Source organism: Haemaphysalis longicornis, unplaced genomic scaffold, assembly GCF_048455015.1.
Source record: "Haemaphysalis longicornis isolate Haplotype H1 unplaced genomic scaffold, Haemaphysalis longicornis Haplotype H1 scaffold_1, whole genome shotgun sequence".
Classification (NCBI taxonomy): Eukaryota; Metazoa; Arthropoda; class Arachnida; order Ixodida; family Ixodidae; genus Haemaphysalis; species Haemaphysalis longicornis.
This window is the reverse complement of record NW_027526203.1, coordinates 173,477,381-173,490,848: the sequence shown is the minus strand read 5'-3', so window position 1 is coordinate 173,490,848 and position 13,468 is coordinate 173,477,381. Positions and strand designations below refer to the sequence as shown.

At 49.8% G+C, this 13,468-nt stretch overlaps 1 protein-coding gene across 1 annotated transcript in view; it reads right to left on the bottom strand.

Moving 5' to 3' along the window:
- The window catches only part of LOC144155767 (uncharacterized), a 156,292-nt gene that overhangs the window by 117,241 nt on the left and 25,583 nt on the right, over positions 1-13,468 (bottom strand). The window lies entirely within an intron of this gene.

Genomic DNA, 13,468 nt, shown 5'->3' with positions numbered 1-13,468 from the left:
GATCAGTCATCAGCAGTCCATAAACACCGACTGCATGCGCCACTGGTTGCATTACACCCACCGTGGTCGCGTCGTCCAGATGACCCGACGTTGTCGCATAAGTTCCATGACCTCTGGCTCTGGCGCAGCCGGTACTTTATGCAGGAGGCGAAACCACCGGAATATGTCTCACACATCTCTCCTCTTATACGGACTCACTCAGAGTCTGGAATGTCCACATAGCAACGCGTGTTCATTCTGGAATCCCAGGAGAGAGAGAGAGAGAGAGAGAGAGAGAGAGAGAGAGAGAGAGAGAGAGAGAGAGAGAGAGAGAGAGAGAGAGAGAGAGAGAGAGAGAGAGTCAGCCCCACTAGAGGTAGGGCTTACTACTCCACATGGCGGTGAATCCAGTGAGACGACACGGGAAAATAGAGAGAGAGAAAAAGAAAAGGAACATTCCAGGAGAGTGGAAATACTTCAGAAGTAGCATAAGGTTTGCTATTCCATCTCCTTATCGTTTGAGCGCGGGTGCGGGTGGGGCCACATTTGCGCACACGGGAAAAAGGTTCACGTAATGCGAACGCCTCCTTTCAGGCCCCTTCGTGATTGTAGGGAAACGTATGCTTCAATTGTCTATTAGGAGAAAATAATACTTATGTTGGAAGAACCAGCCTACGGTAATTCACTCGACCCAATTACAATTAGAAAATACGTTTCTTAGCCGGAAAAATACAAGAAATATTGAAAAACCTTCTAATTCCTTCTAATGGAAAACGTTACCTCTAATGGACGCAATACAGGGAACACGACAAACAGAGTTATCAGGGTGTTAACTGAATGCTGGCATTCAGGGAATGCCAAAATAACACGAGGCCCCACTACAATCGTAGTCATGTGTTTTGGTGGTGACCATAATCAGCCGCTGAGAATCGCACGCACAAGACCTTGTGACCTCGAAATAGCCGGCGAGAAAGTGGTGGGTGAGTCTACACTGGTTCTTCTGTAAAAAAATTGACCATGTACCTGCTTGCTTCACTGCAGACGTCGGCGAAAGACGACAGTCGTCAGCCGCCACCGACCATTAACGCCTTGTTTGCTCCTCCCTCCCACCCCCCATCCTCTCCCCCTTTCTTCTATCTCCTTTAGTGATGAACTAAATGGATGTGTCTTCAGAGTGATTCAATTTTCCTACCTTACCCTTACTCGAGCTCCAGTGCGAATCTTCTTTTTTTGTTTGTTGTTTTGTTTAGAACAACACGAGCGGGAGTCCGTTATTTTTGTGTTTTCTTGTATCTCGCACGAGCTGGAGTCTTTCTGCGTTAATTTAGCGCATTGTATTTTTTGCTTACTCTCGTAAAAACCAACCCAAGGTGTATTCTTTTATAAAAGAAAGCCGGTACTCCGGGTTAAGAACTTTCGTTCTGCCCCAAATGTGCCTGAGGTTTTCTTTGCTCTAAATAATGGGGACACGCATGACAAATACCCGCAGTTTCGAATGGTTCTGCCTGTATATACTCCTCTTTGACCATTTGTTTCAACTTTTGGCCGGAAAGCTCAATTCAGTGACAGACACACAGACATCAAAATTTTCGCGTTTAAGTAGCCCAAGAAAGAGTAGCGTCGTTAATATCTAGATTATTAATCTTCTTCCGGTGGCACACTCTGTTACCAATATTGCGATGTGGGGAAACAATGTATAGGCTGTACGGAACACGCGAAGCCCTGCAGGGCCTACATTGGGAGCTGGTGTTTAATTTTTACACGGCTTCGTGGACACCCTTAATTCGTTGGCCCACGGAGTACTCAGGTGTTCCGCTTGAAAATTATCGGGATAGTTACCTGTACGTACTGGCGAAGGCAAGCAATCGAGATACGGGACAAGGCCTTAAAGTTGGGGGCAAAGCAACTATCCGTTTTTGCACGTGCTGCCGTTTGTAATTAGTTTTTCGTATCCAAACTGTGGTACTTGATGCAGGTGTTATTAGACTGTGGGCGTGCCAACGTACAAAGATTGCACCGTGTGTTTGCCGTGTTTTTATGGGGTTCCACATGGGAGCGAACGAGTCGTACAAACCTGTTTCGTCGTGTACGCTCCGGTGGGCTTTCTTTGGTGCACTTATTCTTGCGCCAAGTAGTAAACCGTTTCCTTTTTCTGCGAGATGTACTCGACCCTTTTTTTGCGCACAGTGTGTCAGGTTCGTGTGGGTGCAGCGCTGTTTGAATTAGTTGTTTCCTGTTGTGTTTATGGTGGTGGAATCCATTGTTACCTACTTGAAGTTGTAGATGTCACAAGGTTTCGTTGTGCCCGCTTCACCTTGGAATACTTATCTCATGTGCCAAGAAAGAAATTGTACAAGGATATCGTGCATGCGGTCTTACGGATGTACGGTCTTACAAGATGTTCTTCGGCGCGTGAAAAGAATGCCTGCTCCTGGCTATGTTAAAAAATTTTTCTTTAAATTGCATGTGGGTGTACTACCAGTAAAAACATTGATGATTGAGAAAGGTTTTTTTGTGCCTTGGGGCCCTGATTGCTTCCCATGTAAAGAGCCAGAGACCATCGAACACGGGCTCATAGATTGTTGGGATGGGGTCTTTCTATCGGACGTGTTCCAGCGTACCTTAAAGAAAGGTTTACCTGTGGATAGTAACAGAAATAGGTTTTTAGCCATTGAAAATGAAAAGGGTGTTCCATACGATTTCATAATGTTACTGGACCTACTCGGTATATGGAAGGCTCGCATGACCCGTCGGTACAATGATGTAGATGCGAGGCCAGGGAGGAAATATTTTTGTGAGAATGTCCGTTACATAGTCGAGGTGTTGAAAGCCCAGCCTAGTCTACCTGAACGGGTGACGGTGCTGGAGAGTGTGGCGAGGCTACCGCCTTTTTAAATCTGACACACTAGGAAGGTATGTGCTAGTGCCTTTTTCACGTGGTGTGATTTTGTTGGTGTTTTGCTTGTGTGTATTGACCGAAACCAGGTAATAAAAAAAAGAGCGTCGGTGGTTCAGTGGTAGAATACCGGCCTGCCACGTGTGTAGCCGGGGTTAGATTCCCGGCCGACGCAATGTTATATTTTGGGCTTTTTTGAATGAATGAATGAATGAATGAATGAATGAATGAATGAATGAATGAATGAATGAAAACTTTATTCTATACATCTTTTGCCGGTATAGATCCCCTCTGGGAACGTCTAGGTCCCCTGTCGTGGCTTCCTATAGGCGGCGTGGTCTGGACTGAGTTGAGTCCTTGTCGGGGTCTTGTTGATGTCCCTTGCGGGGCGTTCCAGGTTTTGCTTGATGAAAACGGCGAGGGCGGTTTGGTTTCCACGTGACGAGAGTCCCACAATGGTTTCATCCCCTTGTTCCTTTTTGCAGTGTCCGAATAGGTGACGCTGGTCCAGCACTCCCAGGCATTTCGAGCACTGTGTGAGTGGTCTTCCTTGGTAAAGGGTAATTAGTGCTGGGATTAGGAGGGTACCCGTTTGCGCCTGCCTCACTAAGACCTGCTCTTATTTAGTTAAGTATGTGTGTGTGGTTTAGGGTAAGCTTCCGGGTTGTGTCACAGATCTTTCAGTGTGATGGCTTTTGGTGGGATGCGATCTCTCTGGGGCTGGATGCGGTTGCAGGGAGCCCGGAGTGTGGTTTCGCGGGCGAGTCGGTTTGCTCTTTCGTTACCCTGCATCCTGACATGACCAGGCACCCAGTAGAGTCTAATCGTTCCTTTTATCTTTTCATAAAGCGTACGTGCTGTGTGTGTGTGTGTGGATGCGTGAACATCCACAATTGTATAGGATGCGTGACCATCCTTCTTGGGAATCAGTGTAGCTGTTTAGAGGTTCGGTGGGGTGTGCGTATTTTTGGATGGCCTGGCCAATGGCGTATATTTCTGCTTCAGTGCTCTGTGTGCAGGGGGAGGTGCGCATTGCTTCAGTTCCTTCGAATTCGACGGCGGCCCATGTCCATTGGTTCTTATGGCTGCTAGCGTCTGTGAAGATGTGTTGGTCATTTCGTGTGCGTCGTATTTTCTTCGTAAAGTATGCTGCTCTAATTTTTCGTCTTGTGTCGTCTGTTTCGCTGTTCATTTGTCTTGGGATGGGTGCTACGGTAATTCGGTTGCGGTCTTCCTGGGTGATTGGTTTTTCTTCTTCTGGAGGATGGTTGAAGTCGAATTTGAGTAGTCGTAGGAGGTCTTGTCCTGGGATGGTGCTTCTTAGTCTAGCTAGTTGGTTGTGCTTGTGTGCTGCTACGATGCTTTCGCATGGTGCGTAGAGTCCCGTGTTCTCGATTTGCGTGTTGTAGGTACTCATCGGGACTCCCATGGCGAGCGTGGCGGATTTTTTAAGGAGCGCGTTAAGCTGCTCGTGGTGTTTCTTGTTTAGCACAATACGGTATGGCGTATCTGATACGTGACGTGACGAGTGCGACATGAAGTTGTAGTAGATAGGCTTTTTTTAGGCCACTTTGTCTGTTGGCGATTCTTCTGCTGACTTGGAGGAGCTGGTTCTCTTGTCTCATTACGTTGGCTACCGCAGCGTCTCCTTTTCCATTGGTGTGTATGTGTAAACGTAGAATTTTTGTCTCCTTCACTGTTGCTAGAGTTTGTTGGCCGATGTTTAGGTGTATAGGGGGTGGAATCATCTTGGGTGATGTACTGGCAAGAGGCTAGACTTTTCAGGGCTGCACAACAGTCCGATTCCTGCAGCTGCCGTTTGAAGTGCATCCAGTGCCTCTTGTAGCGTATCCTGAATCTGTCCTGGCGACCCCTGCGTGACTCATAAAGTAATGTCGTCAGCATACAGCAGGTATCGAAGTCCTTGGATGTCTTTCAGAGCTCGATGTATTTTCAGCGAGGCCAGGGTGAATAGCGTCGGCGATATCAATGCTCCCTGAGGGATGCCTTTCTGGGGGTGTCGAATTTCTTGGGATTGATGGTCGCCGATCTGGATGGCAAGTGTTCTGTTCTGCAATAATTGAAGGACGTAGTTATTTACTGCCGTACCGCAGTTTGTTTTGGCCAGTTCCTGCAATATAGCGTCGTGAGTTACAAGACGCTTTTGGAAGTCCGCAGCTACTATTGCTCTCAATTGTGAAGCTCTGGGCTCCTTTATCACTTCTTCATATAATGCTAGGAGGATATCTTGTGTAGATAGTTTGGTTCGGAAGCCTAGAAGATTGAAGGGATGTGCTGGTGTTCTTCAAGATACTTTTGTAGACGTCGCAATACCATTCGTTCGAAGAGCTTACCGGCGCTGGGTACGAGTGTGATGGGTCTGAGGTTTGATGTGTTGATTGCTTCTCTTGGTTTTGGGATAAAACTCATCTTCCCTGCTTTCCATTCGGTGGGCAGGGGGGTTTTGCCGTTGCATATGTTGGTAATCTGTTGAAGCAGCCATTGTTGACCTTCATCGCTGAGGTTCCGGAGGCATGGGTCCGTAATTTGGTCTGGTCCGGTGTTTTGGCTCGTTTACAGTCTTGCAGAGCGGCTTTTAGTTCACTGAGGGTAAATGTCGCTTCAAGAGCTTCGTTTTCGCGGCCGTTGTAGTTCTCGTATTTCGCGTTGTCGTGTTGAGGAATGTACTTCGTCTTTATTTCTTCCGGGAGTTTATGAGGGTCGTCGTGTTCGTTGGTTAGTTGTGCTATTTTTTGCGTGTTGCTGTGGTCGGATGTGGTGGGATTGAGTCGTCTAATGAGTTTCCATGTTTTATTAACGCTGAACTGTCCCTGAAGGCTGGTCGGTCCACTGTTTCTTTAGGAGCTGGTTCTGTATGTGGGCGTTCAGTTCGTCGATCCTTTTCCTTAAGGAACGGTTGGTCTTGTTCCGTTTCCATCTATTGAGGGGGGGGGGGGAGGGGGGCTTCCCGAGCTTCCCAGCAGTGAAGTAGGTGTTCGTCCGTCGCCGGTTCTCCTTCGTTCTGAGTAGGGCTTTTGGTTTGTTTTTTCTTGCACTGTTGTATTCGTTCTGTCCACTCTGCTATGTCGGCTACCTTGACTTCAGTGCGGTTTTTTGTTATCTCGTCCCAGTTCGTTATGCGCTGCTGCCTTCAATTGATACGCGGTGGCGTGAAGTCCACCTCTAGCAGTATGATGTTGTGATCGCTCCCAAGGTGTTCGCGCATGTTGTTCCATCTAATTTGAATTCCTGCTGTTGCGAATGTGAGGTCCGGGAGGTGCCTCTTTCAACCGAATTCCCGTGCCGCGTCGGTTCCTGCAGGCCGTTATGTAGTACGTAATAGCGGGCGGTGGTGTGTTTCTCTGGGTTGCCTCCCTTTTTGCTGTCTTTGTGATATCCCCATGCTGTGAGGGGCGCATTGAAGTCCCCTAGAAGTATGTGGTCTTGCTTGCTATTTTGTGGTTGTAGGTATTGTTCGATATCTCGGAGTTGGTGCTTGGGCGGGCTGTATACATTTGTGATTAACGAGGCTTGCTTTTGCGGTACCAGTTGTATCGATATGGCGTATTCATCCGAGCTCGACTTGTGCGCTAGGAGTTTATTGCTCGTAAGGATAGCAACGTTGGGATGGTCTTGGTGCGTCGTGTATCCCGTAATGTTGGGCGTTTTTCCTGGCTCTTGCAATGTTACTATGTCGGGTTTGGGGTTCTGTAGAGCCATCCAAGCTTGACGCTCGCCTTTCTTTCCTGGTAGACCACGGCAGTTCACTGAATTAATTTAAGCGGTCGCGCCATGTTGTTGAAGGATCTTGAGGATGTTTTCTGTGTTTGTTTCCAGGTTGCCCATCCTTTGTCTGAAATTTTCGTTGATTTATGCTTGTTTCTGTATGGGTGTTAGCATGGCTTCGAGCTGAATTTGTCTCTGCTGTAGGTAACAGTTTTCTCGTTTTATGTCTTGCATGGTGGTAGTCAGTGCTGCTATGGCAGTTTGAATTGATTCTAGCGTTGGAGCTTGCGGGATCGGGGTTTGTTCTTCCCGCGTGCGTTTTGTCGGAGGTGCTTGCTCATTGTTTTCCTGGGTCTCCATTGGAGTAATACGCTGCATGTAGTTGTCCATTTCCGTTGTAGACGAAAGTGTTGGGCTTGGTATCCCTTCCATGGGTTTCGGGGCTGGCGCGGTCCTCGCTTGGGATTGAGGCCCCTGCGAAGATTCTTCAGTTCGTTCGTGGGGTTCTGAGAGGGCTGGGAGTCTTGGGAAGTTCTCTTTCGTATTCGGCGGCGGGGCATGTCCTTCCGCTTGTTCGAGAAGGGTGTACCTGTTGCGTGTGGCGATGTACTTGCCTGGGTTTACGATTTGCGCGTAGCTGATTCTTTGCGGTTTGTAGCTATTCCCATTAGTTTGTGGTTGCTGTTTCCCTTGGTCGTATTGGGAGAGTTTACGGCTGTTGAGGCGCTTCATGTATTCCTGCCTGCGGGTGATCTTGCTCGCCTCTTCCCTAGCGGGGCAGGTTTTCTCTAGCGCTGAATGGGGGCCATTGCCGTTACAGCACCTGGTTATGCATCCGTGGGCTGCTTCTTTGTTGTTGTGGCCGAATTCTGAGCATTTCGTGGTGGGGTGCGTGCACACATCCTGCCTGTGACCAAGAGCATGACACTTAAAGCATTGCCGAACTTTCGGTCGGTGTGGGAAGCAACGTATTTGCGTGAAGTCGTACCTGATGGTGGTGGGCACGTATGATCCTTGGAAGGTTATTATAGCTGACGTAGTTTGGCCCATCATCGGAGCTGTGATGTTATGCTTCAGGGTTTCGAGTGGCGTGCTTGGTGGAATCTGATAGACAACACCGCGGCATGTGTCTTTGCTGCTGCCGGGTAAATCCTGACCGGGTGACTCTGGCCACCGATTGCGATATGGATGGTTTTTAGCACCTTGTCGCTGGCTGTTTCCGAATGTGTGACGATCACCATTATGTTCGTTGGTGCCTCTACCTGCATGGTGGTATTTGCAATTTCGTTCGGGGTAAGGCCGGCCGTGGGCCCTTGTGCTTGAGTTGCAGCTATGGGTCCGAGCGAGGCATGCGAAAGGGTCCCTCCCGCCCGTAAAATGACCTTGGTGGCCCTTAACTGCTTGTCCGTGGCTATCGGGTGATGCGCCAGCCGTCTTCGGCGACCCTGTAGGTCAGTCGGGGAGGCATCGTGGGGCTTCGGTCGGCGTCTGGCAAGCAGTGTTGCCGGTTAGGCCGAGCGGCCTTCCCACGAGCGGTGTCGGAATGTGGCCGTAAAAAGGCAAGTTTTGTTTGGACCGTAGACATTTTGGTGTCCACTTTCCCAGGAAGATGTCCGGAGTCTTCTGGTACTGATGGTTCTGGTAGATTGGCGAAAATTCTACACTATTTCAGTGGATATAGAGAGAGCGATGTGACGGTGCATTCAGCGCGTCTGCAGCGCCACCGCGCGCCCTGGCTTTTTTTAGCTTTCTTTTTTTGTATGTAAGTCGCGAGGCTAGAGTCTGTGACAATGCACTGGAAAACGCAAATGGCGTGCCGTGTCCTCTCAAACAAGGGCGAGTATTCGTAGGAGTACAATGCCGTTTCATTATTTCTGCCGAGAAAATTAACAAAGCAGTCGGTGCGCAGGTGCAACTGGTACGAAGAATATTCGTCACAGGGACTTGGCATTCCCATCTGCAACTTTCCGGAAACAGAAAAGAAGGCGGTTAAAATGGGACAATCAGGGGCGGAATACTGCGTTTATACGTCTTAAGTTGTTGTTGTTGTTGTAAAATTTATTAGGAATAGGACGGCACTAGGCCTGTTGCGGGGGGAGGCTGTTGCCAGAGGGGGTTAGGTGCGTCGCACTATGGAGGCTTCACACGCAAATGTCCACAGTGAGAGTAGAATTCTCTTGCTGTCGTGTGTTGGCCGGATCCAGTCCTTGTATGTTGATACAACTGACGGGCGATGTTTGTCACGTGCGTCCTTCAGTCCTTCACAGTCCCACACCAGGTGACGCATGTTGGCCGGCTGGGCGGCCAAGCACACACTACACTGGGGCGGCGAGAAAGGTGGCGGGTTCGGCTGCTTGGAGTACTTCTGTGCGTGGTTCCACCTTGCCACCACGTCCTCCGTGACGGCAAAGCCACTTCGTGCTTTCACCACGAACACTTGGGCGCCCCGGGGAAGACCCTTAGGTAGGGGATCCTCAAGGGGTGGTGCGTGGGTCAGGAGCTCTTTGGACCTTTGAAGCTTGTTCCTTCTTCGCTTCTCTTCAGGGCTATGACTCAGGGCTTTGAGAGGAGTGAGCTCAAGCTGCGAGTGGTGGGGAGAGCGAGCTTCACTGGCCAGCTTGTGCACAGTTTCATTGCCCGTGTTGCCAGAGTGTCCGGGTACCCAGAGTACCTTGACATGAATATTGCTGTCCCGTTGTAGTTCGCAGCAAGTCTGCTTTATGGCATATTCCGTGGAGGTCACTCGCGGGGGTCCAACCAGGTTTTTGAGTGCCGGAGCTCTGCCCGTTAAAACCCTGATCCGTCGTACTTGTTTGGTGCCATCTGTAGACAAGAATTCAAGCACCCAGAGGAGGCTAAGGTGAATGGCTCGGAGTTCGAGTTCTGTAGTTGAGGGGGTCTCCTCTAGAAGGAACCTTTCTGAGCGGTGGGCCCCGTCCTCTCTTCTCGCTGCCATAGCTGCGATTCGGGCCTCGGGGTCCCATGAGCAGTCTGTATGGATGTGTAGCTCCTCCGGGTCAGGTTTATGTGCGTTAAGGGCCTGTGCTATTGTTTTTCGCTGCTGGGCGTATTTCGGTACGTTTGTCTTGCGCGATAGTGGCTTGAGATCTGTTATTTGGATGTCTTGCCACGGCGGAATGTGGGGTGGAACATCTTCTAGTACGGCTTGCATCTGAGGGTCTTCATGTAGTAGGAGCCGCTGTCCTTGGAGAGTGTTCTGACGGCGGTCAGCCGCACCTTTCCGTCGATCGTTTATTAGCTCCCGCAAAGGTGGGAGTCGGGCATAACGGTACAGTTCGTCGATGCGTGTGTGCCGTGGCAGGCCGGTCACTACTCGCAGAGCAGCTCTATACATTGTTTCGAGCTTTTCAGTTTGTGCTTTCGTCAGGCGGTAGCACAGAGCACCATACGTGGCGCGTGAGACGAGCACGGCCTGAACTAGAGTGCGGGCTACCTCCGACGTGGCTCCTCCAAATTTGCTTGCGAGTCGTTTGATCAGGTGGAGCAGTTTTTTCCATGTAGGCGCCAGTTGTCTTAACCATTCGGTTGCACCTCCCCGCTCCGCGATGGGTATACCGAGGATCCTGATCCAGCCTGCGTCTAGTCGCTTGAGTGGTCTCCCCTCTAGCGAAATACCTTGGCTCGTTCTTCAGGAGTGCCTCCGATCAGGATATACTGTGTCTTCTCAACCGACAGCTGCATGCCGGCAGATGTCTTAAGAGCATTAGTTTAAAGCAATGCCGTATTAATATGCCAAGTGAAACCGATATTTGTTTGATGTTCTCAATAATCTTGGTAGAATTGGTTTGGGAGGAGGCAGTCTTTTTAATGAAGCAACCTTGTTCTAATAGCTAGAACATTTTTGTCACGTTCACGATAAAGCTGATATAATTGTTATTGGGAGGAAGCAGCCTTTTAATGAACGAAACTTGCACTAATGTCTAGAGTAATTGTTTGATGCTCGCTATAAATTGCTACATTTGTTATCCGGACAAACCAGTCTTTCTAATCAGCGATGCTTCTATTTTGTTTTCATGGACCGTTTAAGCAGAGATGGTGTGATTATCAAAACATTTTTCCGCATTTTTTCCCCCACAACTGCCTACATGCACAGAAAAAAATGGGAACTCGTGTAACCCAATATCAACACCCCTTGACTGTTTCGTTGCTCTAAACAGCGGCATAATGCACGCAGAGTGGGATCGAAATAACCAGGTCTGACCCCTGGTAATTTTCGAAAGTGGCGCGCAGTGCTTTTGCTTTGTATATTCCACCATCGGGACACAGAGGTGCAAAGCGCAGTTTAGTTTGACCAAGGATGAATAACATCATTCTTAGCCAGTTCCCCAGGACATATCACTGCGGCATTGCTCTAAACAGACGCTCCTGAAACCTACTCAGCTCTGAAAACCGGCCCAGTTGGCCCTATTTTAGCGGCCTTCCTACGCGCTTGCGGAGAGCTCGAGACGTGACTGCTAAGTCGCTGCGGTAAATGTTCTCGTTCCAGTTGCACATGTGCATTGGCTGCGTTGTTCATTTGTACTACAACAGATGCTTATTAGATGCAGAGCATCTGATTCACTCGCCTTGTCCCTCCGGCGTCGTCGTCGGCGTTGTCCGCCCCTCCCCCATTCTCCTCGCCGCGCCAGCTGCGCTCTCCGCCGCTAACCCCCTCTCCTCTCCGATAGCGAACACTCTCTCGCGAAGGGCATTGGATTGGATTCGATTGGATTGCATTGGATTGGCTTGGCTTGGCTTGGATTTGGATTGGATTGGATTAAAGGTGTTGTGCCACCAAATTTGTTGCTTGTGCATTCTTTGTTGCAAACGTTTTATAATTCGTTAGAAAGCATGATACATGCTCTCACACGCACATATTCTGAGTGAAAAATTTATTATCGCACGATTCATGTGAACAGGATTCGGTTTCGGTTTCTGGGCGCCGATTCAAGCAGTGACGTCACATTGTTGCGAGGAGGCTCTGCCACGGCGGCGCTGCGGTACGTTGCGACTTTGCTGCGGCGTCTGCCCCCCCACATACGTGCTTCACCACGGAAGTAAACACGCCGACTCGTCACGTCAAGCCGCGACAGCTCCGACGCGGATTCTTTGTCTGCGTCCTCGGATGCAGACAAATGAAAACCATGGATTTGCAAACCATAAAAATGCTAAAAAAACGCTCAAAAAAAAAAAAAAAAAGCTGCCCCCAACACGAATCGAACCGGCAACGTTGACCGGATGGGCGGAACGCGCGAGACCACTGAGCCAGCGAACAAACGATTCCACTCCGCGATATAGCCGGTGTACTAGATGGAGGCCCATCCTTGGAGTCGTACGTCGGTGTTTACTAGCTAGTTTACACAATTCCTGGCTTGTAAACTCACATTTTTTAAATAGCGCTTGCGCAGCAAGGTTCCGCGAAGCCCCCGCGACAGCTTATCGCCATCAACTCTGCTCTTCTGCGAAAGCGCTCGCAAAAATAAGTGTGCCCGGCTGCGACTGCGATTTTGCACTGAAGGGTAGTGCTTGCCGTACTTTGGTTTTACGTTTTACGTTAAAAACCTTTGCCGATACTGATCTCTTATTACCCAAATTACCCTATGTAACTGTTCTTCTGCACGAAACTGACCTTATATTTTCTACAGGCGAGCCGATCGCACACGCATTCCGGGGTAGCGGCGTCGCCGAAGAGCACGGCCGAAGCGTCGAACGCCAAAATACGGATCGCATTAGCGCTAGTGTTGAGTTGTATGGGCTTCATGGAACTTACTGAGTTTATTACCCTCCAGAAACTAACAAAATAGAGCCGCGTTCATTGCGGCACGAATGTTGTCGGGGCGCAGTTTTCGCTTCTCGGTCGATTGACGACGCGTCGTGCGACCAGTCAGGCGACCGGTTTTGTTGGCGTCTTCGGTCGGCGAGTCAGTCACACTACGGCGACTTTCCATCGGCCGACGTGTTTGTGTCGCCGTCGGCGTGGTGTGACAACGCGGTGACGCGGTCTGGCAATTCGGCAGTTGGCCGATGTTTTAACGACTCGTCGGCATCGTCGGCGTCGCGTCGGCGTCGCCGTCGTATCGGTATAGTCACAGGTATAGTGTGTCGATACGACCAAGCGACCAAACGAACTGTGGTAACTGGAGTTCACGTTCACGTCGCTCGAGTCGCTAGCGTTGTATGACGTCACAAACTTTGCTGCGCTGGCAATTCACTGACGTCATGGTTAGTGGCGCTAGCGATGGGTCCCGATTTCCAGAAGAGCATTTAGGTAATTTTTAGAAGCGAATTAAAATATATATTAAGCGCTTGCTGTACCCAGCACTTCGTGTTGAGGGTCGTTGCATGCAGAGGAAGCCTACAGCAGGCTTTTTACAGACTTAAAATTTGGTGGCACAACACCTTTAAAGTGGATTGTGTTGGATTGTGTTGCGTCATAGCCGCGGCACGCTGCGTCATAGCCGCGGCAGACGCGCTGGGGCCGGCGCATGTCCAGTACTCTCTCTTCCGCGGTTTCCTCTCCTTCGGGCGCGCTGCGCATATAACCGGTGTGCTGTTCTCCGGCGAAGCAACATCCACGCTTGGCTCAAACACCTAGAATCCACGCCGCTTTACAAGTACGCCAACGTCGTCATCGACTGGGACCGGCTTACGCAGTCCCCTCAACGTTATGCGCGCTATAAAACGCGGTCCTTTCGCCGCTCCGCCTATGCGTCGCATCTATACAGGGGTTCCCGCATGGGGAGGTGGGAGTTTTCTTAAAAGACGGGCCACGACACGCCAGTTGCGTTCTCCATTGCAGTGCTGCAGACCTTAGACCCGTCCCTTTCATTGCAAAAAAAAAAAAAAAAAAGCAGCAGTTAAAGAAAA